This window comes from Furipterus horrens, unplaced genomic scaffold (genome assembly GCF_987537825.1).
Source record: "Furipterus horrens unplaced genomic scaffold, mFurHor1.1.pri manual_scaffold_10, whole genome shotgun sequence".
In the NCBI taxonomy this organism is placed as follows: Eukaryota; Metazoa; Chordata; class Mammalia; order Chiroptera; family Furipteridae; genus Furipterus; species Furipterus horrens.
In genome coordinates, this window is record NW_028327180.1 from 47,729,193 (window position 1) to 47,741,680 (window position 12,488).

Genomic DNA, 12,488 nt, shown 5'->3' on the forward strand with positions numbered 1-12,488 from the left:
AAACACCTGCTTTTGATTGTAGCTCTGGAAATATGAAAGGGATCTCATACACCATACACTAACTTCCAGATTGCCTGTAAGTATTCTTTTTCTCACTCTAAAAGAAAACACACCTATATTTTAAATTGTACAAATATTGTCCTAGCCAGGTGGCTCAGTTGGTTGGAGCATTGTCCCATACATCAAAAGGTTCTGAGTTCGCTTCCCCTTCAGGGCATATACCTAGGTTGCTGGTTCAATTCTGCACAACCCCCCCCCCCCCACTGCAGGAGGCAACTGATTGATGTTAATGTCTCACATCAATATTTCTCTCTCTCCCTCTCTCTCTCAAATCAATAATCATATCCTTGGGTGAGGATTAAAAAATTTGCAAATATTAATATGCTATATATGAAACATTATATAAACAAAGAAAAAAGGTAACAGCAGTCACTTTAGAAATGGCAGTATTATAGCTGTCTCCTCTGCGTATGCAGTCACTGCCTCAGTTTCCCTATCTGTACAGGGGGTGATAACTCCCTGCTGTGGCCTGAGGTGGGGACCTGGTGGTGCAGTAGGTGCTATCGGGCTGGAATAAATAAATTCTGAGGTTGATTTGATATCTTTTGATTCAGCTGTGTTTACTTGTTTTACGCTAAGTTAAGTCACTGTCCACATGCTTGGGTTGCTCATGTAGAGGCAGGAGAGTCTCTGGGGTGGGGGCCACCCCCACAAGGCAGCAGCGCTGTCCAAGTCAGGCTTCAGTGCATGGCTGCCTCTTGACAAGGTCCATTCCTGGGGCTACTATTCTAGAACAATCTTGGGGGTGATGAAACTCCCAGGCCAGTGTCTTGACACCCTAGAGTCCCTGGGGGAGCTTATGGTCCAGGAAGGGGATCTGGAAACACCACTTTGGGGACTCAGCAATATGACCCTAGGGTGGGGACGGGGGTGGGGATGAACAGGGTCAGACAAGGCAGCCAGGCCTCATCTGAAAGTCCAGTCTACCAACCGTTCACTGGAGGTTCAACAGTGGTTCATCCCACCTGGACCGGAGGCTTGGGGGTAGGTGCAAAGGTCAGACAGGGGACCCAATCTACCTGTGAGAGGGACACAGTGGGGGACTGAGGGAGACACAGAGAAACAGGGAGAGACAGGGAGAGAAACAGGAGAAAGATAGTGACAGAGAAGGAGAGAGACAGAGGGACAGAGAGGCACAGAGAGGTGGACGGAGAGACAGAGACAGACAGGCAGGAGGAGAGTCAAAAGAGATGGGGAGGCAGAAAGGGATTCCTGGGCCATTAATGCCAACCCCCAAGTCTGGCCATGGACTCCTCCCTGGCCCCCGTTCAGATGGGAGTCCCTCTTGCATATAGGTGGGGAAACTGAGGCCCAGAACAGCCAACCTGCAGCTTCCCAAGGCCGTGACATTGGTGGGACCCAGAGGATGGGAAGGAACAGGCAGGACCCCGAAGACTGGGGAAGGGGTGCTGAGGGATAAAGGAGACCTCGGTTCCCTGTGGGCTTCAGAGGTGCTTTGGGTTTGGAGCCGGCTTGTCCTGTAAGAAGCATCTTGGGTCTCAGTTGGCCTTGGGATTATCAGGGACCTAATAAGGTCAAGGGGGGAGGGTGTTGTGGAAACAGGGTCAGCACCACCTGGGTTTTGTGAATTGGGGACAACCCACAGGTCACTGCGTGCTCTTGACTGCAAGGCACATCTGAAATTTTCCATGACACTCAGTGTTTTAAAATGACCTCTGGGCACCCGGGGCTGATCCCAGGCCCAGATGTCCAGAGTGAAGGAAAATCTCAGCTCCTCCTGGAGGCCAGCCCAGAGTGGGAGAATGCCCGAGGCCTGAGAAGAAGGTGCCAGGCGGCCTCGAGGGGGCAGCTGGAAATTCTGCTCCTGGCACCCCAAGCCACTGTGGGAACATACTGTACACCCCCCACATCTGCCGCCTCCCAGGTTGGAATGACCTGACCAGGGACCACCCCTTCTTGCCCTTGGGAGGGGCACTTGTAGTACAGAGTAACCCCTATCCTCCAGGGGCTGCCTTCCTGGGAGATGCTAGGGGAAGCCGGGACAGGGGGAGAGAAAGTGGTAGCCTGAGGCTTTAGGGCAACTGGCTTCTCACTCCATTCCCTGAGACGGGGGGATTGGCACTGGCCTTATCATTGCTGTTCCTGTGGGAATGGGCTGAAATGGAAATGATCAGACCTGGAGAAACCCATCATTTCACCAGGAAAAGACACTAAACCACAGCTTCTATCAGAAGCAGGAACAGGAGGACAGAGAAGCCAAGAGCTTAAAATGAACTCGACGCACATCCTAAAACAGGCAGGGGAAGACGCCAGCTGTATGAGAGTGAGCGCATCTAAAAACCTCAGGAAAAACCACATGGTAGAATAAGAAACCAATAGGGTAAGAATGAGCTGATGAAACAGAAGATCAGATGGAGGCTCCCCCGTGTCAAGAAAGAGGAAAAGCCCCGGCTGGTGTGGCTCAGTGGACTGAGTGCCAGCCTGTGAACAGAAAGGTCGCCAGTTCTATCCGCAGTCAGGATACATGCCTGGGTTGTGGGCCAGGTCCCCAGCTGGGGGCGCACAAGAGGCAACAGATCATGCATCTCTCACACACAGATGTTTCCCTTTCTTTCTTTCTTCCCCTTTCTCTAAAAAGTAAATACATAAAATCTTAAAGAAAGAAAGAGAGGAAGAAAGAAAGGAAGGAAGGAAGGAAGGAAGGGAGGGAGGGAGGGAGGGAGGAGAGAGAGAGAGAGAGAGAGAGAGAGAGAGAGAGAGAGAGAGAGAGAGAGAAAGAAAGAAAGAAAGGGGATGAAATGAGACAGATGGCGCTATTAGCCCTCCAGGGAAACAGACATAGCTGTGTTCAGAGATACTCAGAAAGCAATAGAGATGGTGTATTTACCATATTCATGGACAGGAAGGTGGAGACTCAAAGACACTGATTCTTTCCATCTGATGTCTTAATACAATCCCAATCAAAGTCATAAGAAGGTTGTGTTATTTTTCCCCCCTGGAACTTGATAAAACGATTCCAAAATTTACATGCAAGAGCAGAGGGTTACAAAATAGTCAGGACACTTCTGCAGAATAGGCTGGTGTTACCTGTCCTTCCAGATACTGGGACCCATTATAAAGCCTGTAATTGAGTAAGAGGAATATTGGCACAGGGACAGGCTCATGGACTAATGGATTGGAATTAAATGCCTACAGACACCTGATGCAGGTAAGAAATTTTGCTCCAAGATGGAGAGGGTATGTTCTAGCAGTGGGGATGGGAGACTCTTCCATAAAAGAATCTGGGGCCCTGACTGGTGTGGCTCAGTGGACTGAGCGCTGGCCTGTGAACCAAAGGGTTGCCAGCGTTCGACTCCCAGTCAGGGCACATGCCTGGGTTGCAGTCCACAGGTCCCCAGTTAGGGGCGTGCAAGAGGCAACCACGCACTGATGTTTCTCTCCCTCTCTTTCTTCCTCCCTTCCTCTTTCTCTAAAAGTAAATAAATAAATAAATACATAAATAAAAATTTTTAAAGGATCTGGGAAGTAAGAGTCCATGTTGAAACAATTAAATTGGAACTTATGTCACATCATATACAAACTCATTTTCAAATGGGTGAAGGGGTTACATGCAAAAATATCATAAAATAAACCTTGAATGTCTTGGTAGACAATGTAGGCAACCTAGAGATCAGAAAACAAGATCCCAAACAAGAACAAATAGGTATCATCTATATAAGAAAAGATTGATCACTTTGCATATATTAAAATTAGGACATTTTGTTCATCAAAAGTCACCTTGAAGAAAGTTAAAGGCAAGTTACAAACTATGGGAAGATACAAACAAACAAACAAACAAACAAAAAAACTAGGGGGAGATATTTGCAATATACTAGACTGACAGAGGAATAGTATCAAACATACTTAAGGAGCTCCTGTAACTCATCATGAAGACCCCTGAGGAGGAAATATGTGTGGCAAGATGTTTACCATTAATTGGAAATAAGGAAGATACAAATCAAAACACCAATTATATGCCCTTTGATTGGCAAAAGCTATAAAATCTAACAATACCAGTGTTTTCCAAGTTGCAGATTTACAAGAAACTCACACATAGCTGGGGAAGGGCGGATGATTTTTATACTTTAGAAAAGCGTCTGGGGTTTCTGATCACATCAGAGTCCACACCCACATCTTCCTAAAATGCCAAGAAGAGAAACGAATGGCCTCCTCCTCTTGCCCAGAGCATCAGGGTGTAGGCACTGCCCTGCCTGGGCTGGGGCCCTGTGGGAGGGAAGGGGGCCACTATCTGGGATGGGAGTATCCTGGGCCCCCCAAAACAACGTACCACAAACTGGATGGCTCAAAACAACAAAAATGTATTCTCTCACAGCTCCGGAGGCCAGAAGTCCAAGATCAAGATGTGAACAAGGCCAGCTCCTTCTGGAGGCTGTGAGGGAGAGTCCGTCCCAAGAGCCTCTTCTGGCTTCTGGGGAAATCTTAGTGCTTCCTGGCTTGTAGGAGCACCACTGCAACCTTTGCTTCAGTCACCCCCTGGCCTTCTCTTCTATCTCAGATCTCCCTTTCCTTTCTCTTATCTTAATGACACTTGTCATTGAATATAGGGTCCTCAATCCATGATGATCTTCCCTCAAGATCCTTACCTGCAAAGACTCTGTTTCCAAATATGGTCACAGTCACAGGTTCCAGGTGGACATGTCTTTTGGAGGACACCACAGAGCCCACTGCAAGGGGACCCTTGATCCTAAGATCACACTCAAATCTATAGAGGATCCAGTCACTCAAGGTTCAAAGGTCACATTCCTGATGCTGCAATTCTCGCTTCCCCTCTGTGTCCCAAGAACCCAGCACACAGGTGCATCAGTGTCCAGGCTCCGGACAGCTGAGGTTTAAGTCCTAGTCCTGCAGGTCAGTACTTGACCTCTCTGTGCCTGTTTCTTGGCCTGGAAAGTAAAACTGATAATACCTGCCAGGGGAGGGTTGCATTGTGGCCCCCTCAAATATATGTCTACCCAGAAATTTAGAAAATGAACTTAAAGGGTCACAGCAGATTACAGATCTTGAGAAAAGATCATCCTGGAGTATGGTAACCCTAAATCCAGTGACAGTTATTCTTACAATGTAAGAGAGAGAAAAGGAGACAGAGAGACAGGAAGGAGGCTATTTGGAGGAAGAGGCAGAGAATGGAGTGATGTGGCTACAAGCCAAGGGTTGCCAGTAGCCCCCAGAAACTGCGAGAGAGGCCTGGGACAGACTCTCCCTCAGAGCCTCCAGAAGGATCCAGCCCTGCCCACACCTTCATTCCAGATTTCTGGCCACCTGAACTAGAGGAGAACATTTTTTGTTGTTTTAAGTACCAGATTACAGTCACTTGTTACAGCAGCCCCAGGAGAACTCACTCATTGCCTTATAGGACTATTGGGGTGATTAAATGAGGGAATCCCTGGTATGCAGCCTGGCACACAGTAGGCACTATAGGCCCACGGGGGGGGGGTATGTGTTAATTCAGCAAAGCATGAAGTGCGCATCAGCTGTAGATTGAAGTAATCAAGGCTGTGGGAGGACGAGGGCTCAGTGTACCTCGTGCCCCAGATCCTAAGCACCCCTGGGCCTAGGCGCCCCGCTGCCCAGACAGTAGGCTATTGACTGGCTCCTCTTACAATATCAACCAGCCTCAGGTAGTGGCCCAGCAAAGGTCCCAGGGCTGCAGCAGGTGGTTGGAACCAGACGCTATTTGCAAACCGAAACCAAGGCCTGTGACTTTGGCCACCCACTTGTGAAACTGGCTGTGCTATTTCCTCCCTGTGAGAAAGTCCCCCAGTGAGGCTGCTCAGGGGAGTGACCATGTGCACAGTATGAATAACGTGGGACACATGGCCAGGCATAGCAGAGGGTGGATAGAAGAGGTCGGACACCATTCCAAGTGGACTTGAGGAGAGACAGCACCTGGCCTATCAAGTAGAGGTGGTAATACCTGAGAGAAACCGTCTCAGTTTCCCCATCTGCAACTGAGCCACATGGGAGTGGGGGAAGAAAATCACAGGCTCCTGGTTGTATAAGTGACATCACTTCTCTGAGCCTCAGTTTCCCCACCTGTGAACTGGTGGGAAACACACAGCCACCAGACTGGCCACATGGGGTCACGTCTTTCTTTTGAGAGAAACATATCAAACCCTATCACCCAGCTTGAGACCATCCCAGGGTGCCTGACTGCTCTGAAGGTGAAGATCAAGGACCTCCTCACAGCCCCCAAGACCCCATGAGGTTCAGCCCTGCTTCCCTCCTACATTACCTCCCTCTACTGCCTCCTCCTGGCCTTGGTCCCAAAGCCACCTCTTCCAGGAGGCCCTCAGTGGCTGCCCAATCTGGAAAGACCCCCCCCATTGCCATGTTTAGCCATGTGTCCCATGTTATTCATACTGTCCAATTCCCTCCCTGCCCCAGGCCATGACTCCCACAGCAGCTGGGACATACCTCAACTGTTCCCAGCCCCCAGCCCCCAGCTCTGGGCCTGGTGCATGGGAGGTACCTGGTAAATCACTCTTATTATCAGTGTGATTATTTTGAATACATTGATTTGACACTGCTTAGAACAAAATATAGACTCCTGATGGCAGGAGAGGAAGAAGGGCATGTGGGTGGGTATGACATTTGAGCTGAAACTTGAAGGGGATGGGAAAGATATCTGGGCATCTTGGTGAAAGTGGTCCCAAGAAGAGTCATGGCCTGTGCAAAGGCCCTGAGGCAGGAGAGTGTCTGACTTGTTGGAAGAGCTTCGAGGAAGCCCGAGCACAGCAAAGGGCGGGGAAAGAAGTAGGGGCAGCAAGACCAGCAGGGCCTTGTGGCCAAGGGGAGGACTTTGGCTTTTACCCTGATGGAGGTGGGAGTCATGGAGGGTTCTGAAGAGGGGAAGGATGAGTCTAACTCCAGCCACCATGGAGAGAAGAGCCTGTGAGGGATGAGAACAGAAGCAAGGAGACCGGGAAGGCAGGGTCTGCACTGGACCCAGGGACGATGATGAGGCTGGCCTAGGTGATGAAAAGGGGTTGGATTTGGAAACATTTTCACTGATGGATGGGGTGGGGATAAAGAAATGAGTCAAGGACACCTGTTTGGTCCCATTTCACAGGGAAAACTGAGGCTCTGGGGGCAGAGGGGTCTAGGTAAAGGGAAGGTTAAAAGGAACAGGTGGCCAAGATCAGGGAGGAAACCTCGGGCCCCTGCCACCCCTGAGTCACCAGGGCGGTCAGCTTCCTCCTGACGCAACCCCCCATCCTTTTGTCTCTCTGTTTGATTTTATCTTTATTATTTCAATCCTTGTCAGAGGGAGGAGACTCACCACTCACAGATGACAGCAGGCCTGACCTAGCTCCACACAGATTATTTACATCCCCAGCAACCCTGGGACACAGGAAGCATATCTGCTTCACAGACGGGGAAACCAAGGCTCAGGAAGGCGAAGCAGTTGTCCAGGTTGACAGATGGCAAAGGAGGGATTAGAGCCCCGAATACTGGGCTCCTGACCAGATAGATTCCTGACTGCACCGTGCCTGGGGGGACTCAGGTCATCAAATGTCCCATCCTGGAATGTACTACTCAGTTCCCAGCTTCAGATGGGGGCTGGAGTGGGAGCTCCCAGGTGTGCTAAGAATTCTGGTTTTGGTTTTTATGACCTTACATTTTTGCATACTATGCATTTGTATGCTCATTTGTTTATTCATTCCCTGTCATTTTCAGGGCCCGCCTTGTGTGGGTTGTTGTCCCAGCTTGGGAAGGTCTGAGTCTAAACAGCGTTTTATAGAGTCAAGACCAGGCCAGAGGGAGGCACCCAGAGCTGGGGGTCCCCAGGAGTGTGGGAGGCTTACTAAGAAGGGTCCCTCAGGCTGAGAAGCCCTGAGGTTCCCTCCCTGCCCCCACCACCACCATGATGAAAGGCAGGAAGGGTGGGGACACTGTGGGCTTCTTGACCCGAGTCTCCTTGGCCCTGCCTTGGACCTCACCCTCTGGTCCCCATTTCCAGCTGGCACCAGACAGCCGCCAACACCACTGGGACATGGCCTGGGCCAACTGCCAGACTGGCCCCTGGGAATCCGACTCCAGGAGGTGGGGCTGTTGCTGCCCAGCCTGTCCTTGTGGAAACATCTGTGCTGACTGTTCATGGGGCAGGCCCAGATGCTGGGAGGCAAGAAGGCAGCCTGAGAACCTCAGAGCACGGCAGCTGGACCAGGGTGACCAGGGGTGGGTCTTCATGATACAGGCCTCAGTTTCCCTATCTAAAAACTGCAGAGTGAGAGGAACACTGTGTCTCAAGAATGGGTGTTGAGGCGCTGGGTTTCTGGGGTTAGAAAGGAATTCTTACGTGGTTTGGGTCCTCCAGGCAGCAAGTGAGGGTCCTGGGCTGCCTGGAGCTGGCTCCATTGGGGGAAGTTGGGGGGAGATTAGAAACTGGGTTGGTTGCAGGAGGCCTGGGTCAGAGATACTGGCCAGGCCTCGGCTGACATGGCTGGTGGAGGTCTGGTCTGGGGGCAGGGCCAAGGGAGAGATGGAGGCTGCCAGAAACAGAAACACAGAGAAACAGAGAGACAGAGAGAAAGAGAAATCGGGGAGAGATGAGACAGAGACACATAGAGAGAGACAGGGAGAGAGAGGAAGAGGTCCAGTCAGGGGAGACACAGGCCCCCCACCTAGCAAATCTGCAGGTGCAGGATCAGATCCGAGGGGGCTGGACCAGGGAGACCCTGAGTGGAATGGATATCTGTCCTCCTGAACAAACCATGGCTCTAATAACATGGAGGGTAATATTAGCAACGGCTTCCCAATGGTGCCCGCCCCCTGGGGGGCCTGGTTCCCTCTCACCTCTCACAACCCTCAAGAAGGATCAAATACCCCTATTTCTCCCCCAAGGAAACCGAATCTCGGAAACTGCACAGCTAGCTGAAGGCAGGGCCAGGACCTGCCCCAAAGCTGCCAGACATTTGTCAACTGGCTGTGACCTCCCCAGTCTCCCAACCCTAAGCAAAGGAAGACTTGCATAGGCGAAGCCTGCCCCTCTCCACCCCATCCCCGACCCCTACCCCACAGCCGCCTAGGCGAGTGTTTTCCTTCCCTCCTCCTGGGTGTTTTGGTTTCAGCAGGAACTGCCTGCCAGGGCAGGAGTAGGCAGTTCTCACCAGGCAGGGTTGGCCCAGGACTGAACCGGAACCAGGAGCCACTCCAGGCCAGGGTGGGGACAACGACCTCCGTCCCAACACCCAGACCACACAGGTCTCATCCCGCCTCCCTGTCTTCACCCCTGCCACTGCCCTGTGCCTCGGTTTCCCCACCTGGAAGGTGGGGCCCTGAGAGGGCACGGCCCCTACTTGTGGCCATCAGAGGCCCGCTGCTGGCTGCGGCCAAGGAGCAGCTGGTTGGGGCGCGGTTTCCCATGTCCCTGCCAAGGTTCTGTGTGCTCCGTTATTAAACATTGATGGAGGCTGCTTGGCGCTGCCCTAGAGCCTCCCCGTGGCAGGACAGAGTTGGAGGCAGATGCCCCAACCCCAGTGGGGACGGATGGTTCAGGCATGGCTAGAGGGAGGGGCTGAGTTCCTGGAAGCACAGGGACAGGTGCCTGCAGAGACAAGGAGAGTTCTTAGCTATAACACCTAAAGCATAAGTGACCAGAGGAAAATTCATAAATTAGACTCTATCAAATTTACACTTCTATGACAAAAGACACTCGTAAGAGAATGAAAAGACAACCCACAGAATAGGAGAAAATATTTGCAAATGATATAGCCAACAAGGAACTTATATCCAGAATAAAGAACTTCTATAACTCAATAGAAAGGTAACTAACCCAATGAGAATGAGCAAAGGATTCTAATGAACATTTATCCAGAGGATATACAAATGGCAGTTAGGTGCCTGAATAGGTGCTCAACATCATCAGTCATCAGGAACTACAAATCAAACCACATCGACGTGCCATCTCACACCCACTACGATGGCTAGACTCAAAACAAATGGGAAATCATGGTGCTGATGAGGATGCCGAGGACTGGAATTCTCTTGTCCACCACTGACGACATGCGTGTGAATGTGCAGCTGCTGTGGGAAACAACCTGGTGGCTCCCCAATAAGTTAAACTATGATCCAGCAATTCCACTCCTGGGTATAGACCAACAGAAATGAAAACGCATTCACACCAAAACTTGTACATAGTGTTCACTAGTCACAATCAGCAGAAGGTGAAGGATAAATAAATAGTAACATATCTGCATACGAGGAATGGAGCGCTGACAGAGGCCATAATGTGGATGAACCTCGAAAACAACATGCTAAGTTTCTTTCACAAAATAAGACACAGAAGGTCCACGGTGTATGATTCCATGTATACAAAATGGCCAGAACAGGCAAATTCCTAGAGACATAAAGCAGACTGGTGGTTGTCAGGGGCTGGGGAGGCGGAGGGGGAGTGACTGCTCATAGGGACGAGGTCTCCTTTGGGGTGATGGAAATGTTCACAACTAGATAGAGGTGATGGTTGCACAACATTGTGAATGTACTAAGTGCCACTAAACTGTTCACTTTAAAGGATGATTTGTATGGTATGTGAATATATATAGTTTTAAAACACATACACAAAGAAGGAATGGGCAAAGGCACCCAGTTGAGGGGAGAGCATTCCTGGCAACTGGGAGATGCAGGCCATGAAGTGTGAGAGAACAGGCCAGGGCTGTTCTATGTCCTCTCCTGTAGCCCATGGTCCCCAGACGCCTCTGACACTCCAGCCCCATCCTGCCTCAAGGGCAGTGGCAGAGACAACCTCTCTTTCTGACCAAACCCAGAAGCCAACAGAGAGACAGAGGAGGGAGGTATCTGTGGAGGTAAACTAAGGCAGCCTGTCTCCTGATAGTGGCAAGCTACCTGGCTCACAGTGGGAACCATGATGAAAGGGATAGTGGGTCCAAGACAGACAGAGATAGAGAAGAGGAGGTGAGAAGGGGCAAGGGTCTGGTGTGGTCACCTTACCCACTTCACAGCCAGAACACCAAAGCCAGCAAAGCTGACTCAGCTGCTCCTGACTGAGCCACATCAGGAAGAATATGGACAAGTCACAAATTCGGTCTCGATTCCCCTGCTCCAGGACACTCCCACCCCCAGCCTAAGAGTAAACACATAGGCCCCCCAGCCCTTAAGCTGTGACGTCTCTCTCCCCTTCACCCATTTTCATCAGCCACACCTGTCTCAAGACTTTTGATCTTGCTGTTCTGGCCTCTCTTCATTATCTTGGCCCTAGTACCTCCTCTTCCAGGAAACCCTCCCTCACCCCTTTTCTTCATGCTTAACTTGTCTCTCTTCTAAGGTTTACTTATTAGATTAATGTTTGTCTTCCACACCCAACCAAGAGCCCCTCATGATGGGAACTGTGCAAGAGAAGATTTGGTTTGTAATAGGTGCTCAACACTGACTTCCTGAATCAATGAGTGAATGAAGCCAGGAAATAGGTCTTCTAGTCTTGACCCCTGGGGCTGCTGGGAAGAGCTGAAGGATCAACATTCAGAGGAGCCCAGGGTAATGAGTGCAGAGCAGACAGTCCATAAACACTGGGCCAGTGCTCTGCTAAGCAGGTTCCCCAGCACATTAAGCTAGGGACACCAACCAGTGCTCTGAATTCCTTCTTATTATACAGACAGGCAAGCAGAGGCCCAGAGAGGGATCTCCTGTGGCTTCAACAAAAAGGGAATCTGATGATTAAAAACAAAACAAAAAAATAAAATCCCAGGGTGGTGGGCTTCGGGAATGGCTAGATCCAGAAACTAAGGGTCCATTTTTCTGTACTGCTGTCCTCCTTGCAGGCTTCTCTCCAAGGTAAGCTCAGCCTTTCCCCCAAGGAAGTAAGGTGTCCATTCCTTTTCCCATTCACTTCAGCAAGAGTGCTAGGCTGTGCTCAATAAATGTTTAACTCCTACTCCTTGGATCCAGAGGATTGTGTCTGGGGGTAAGTTTGTGGCAAGCTGGGTCCTGGGCTACTGGATGGGTCCAAGACTGGGACTGTGGGTACAGTCCCTGGAGGCTCCACTGTAGGGGTTAGAGATGGAGGGTCTTTCTCATGAGGCTGTTGACCCAGCATCCTCTCCTGTCTCTCCATTTGGCCCCACCACTGCCTGGGCCAACTTCTCATGTTGGAGCCCAGCCCTAAGGAATAAGGAGGGGGTCCCTGCAGGAAGGATATGCCTGGTGGAGGGCAGGCTTGTGCAAAAGCTGGGAAGTGGAAAATCCAAGGACGAAACAGGGAACAGTCACGTGTAACTGGAGGACAGGGGCTAAGGCCTCCGTGTCTCCCATCTAGACGCATAGATAGGAAACTGAGGCTCCCCCAAATAGGCGAGGCCTAAAACCTTTCGCCTCACAGTCTCACGGGCTGCCTGACCTCCTTCACCCATAGACCTCATCTCCTTTTGTCATAAAATTCAGTGGTTCTGAGT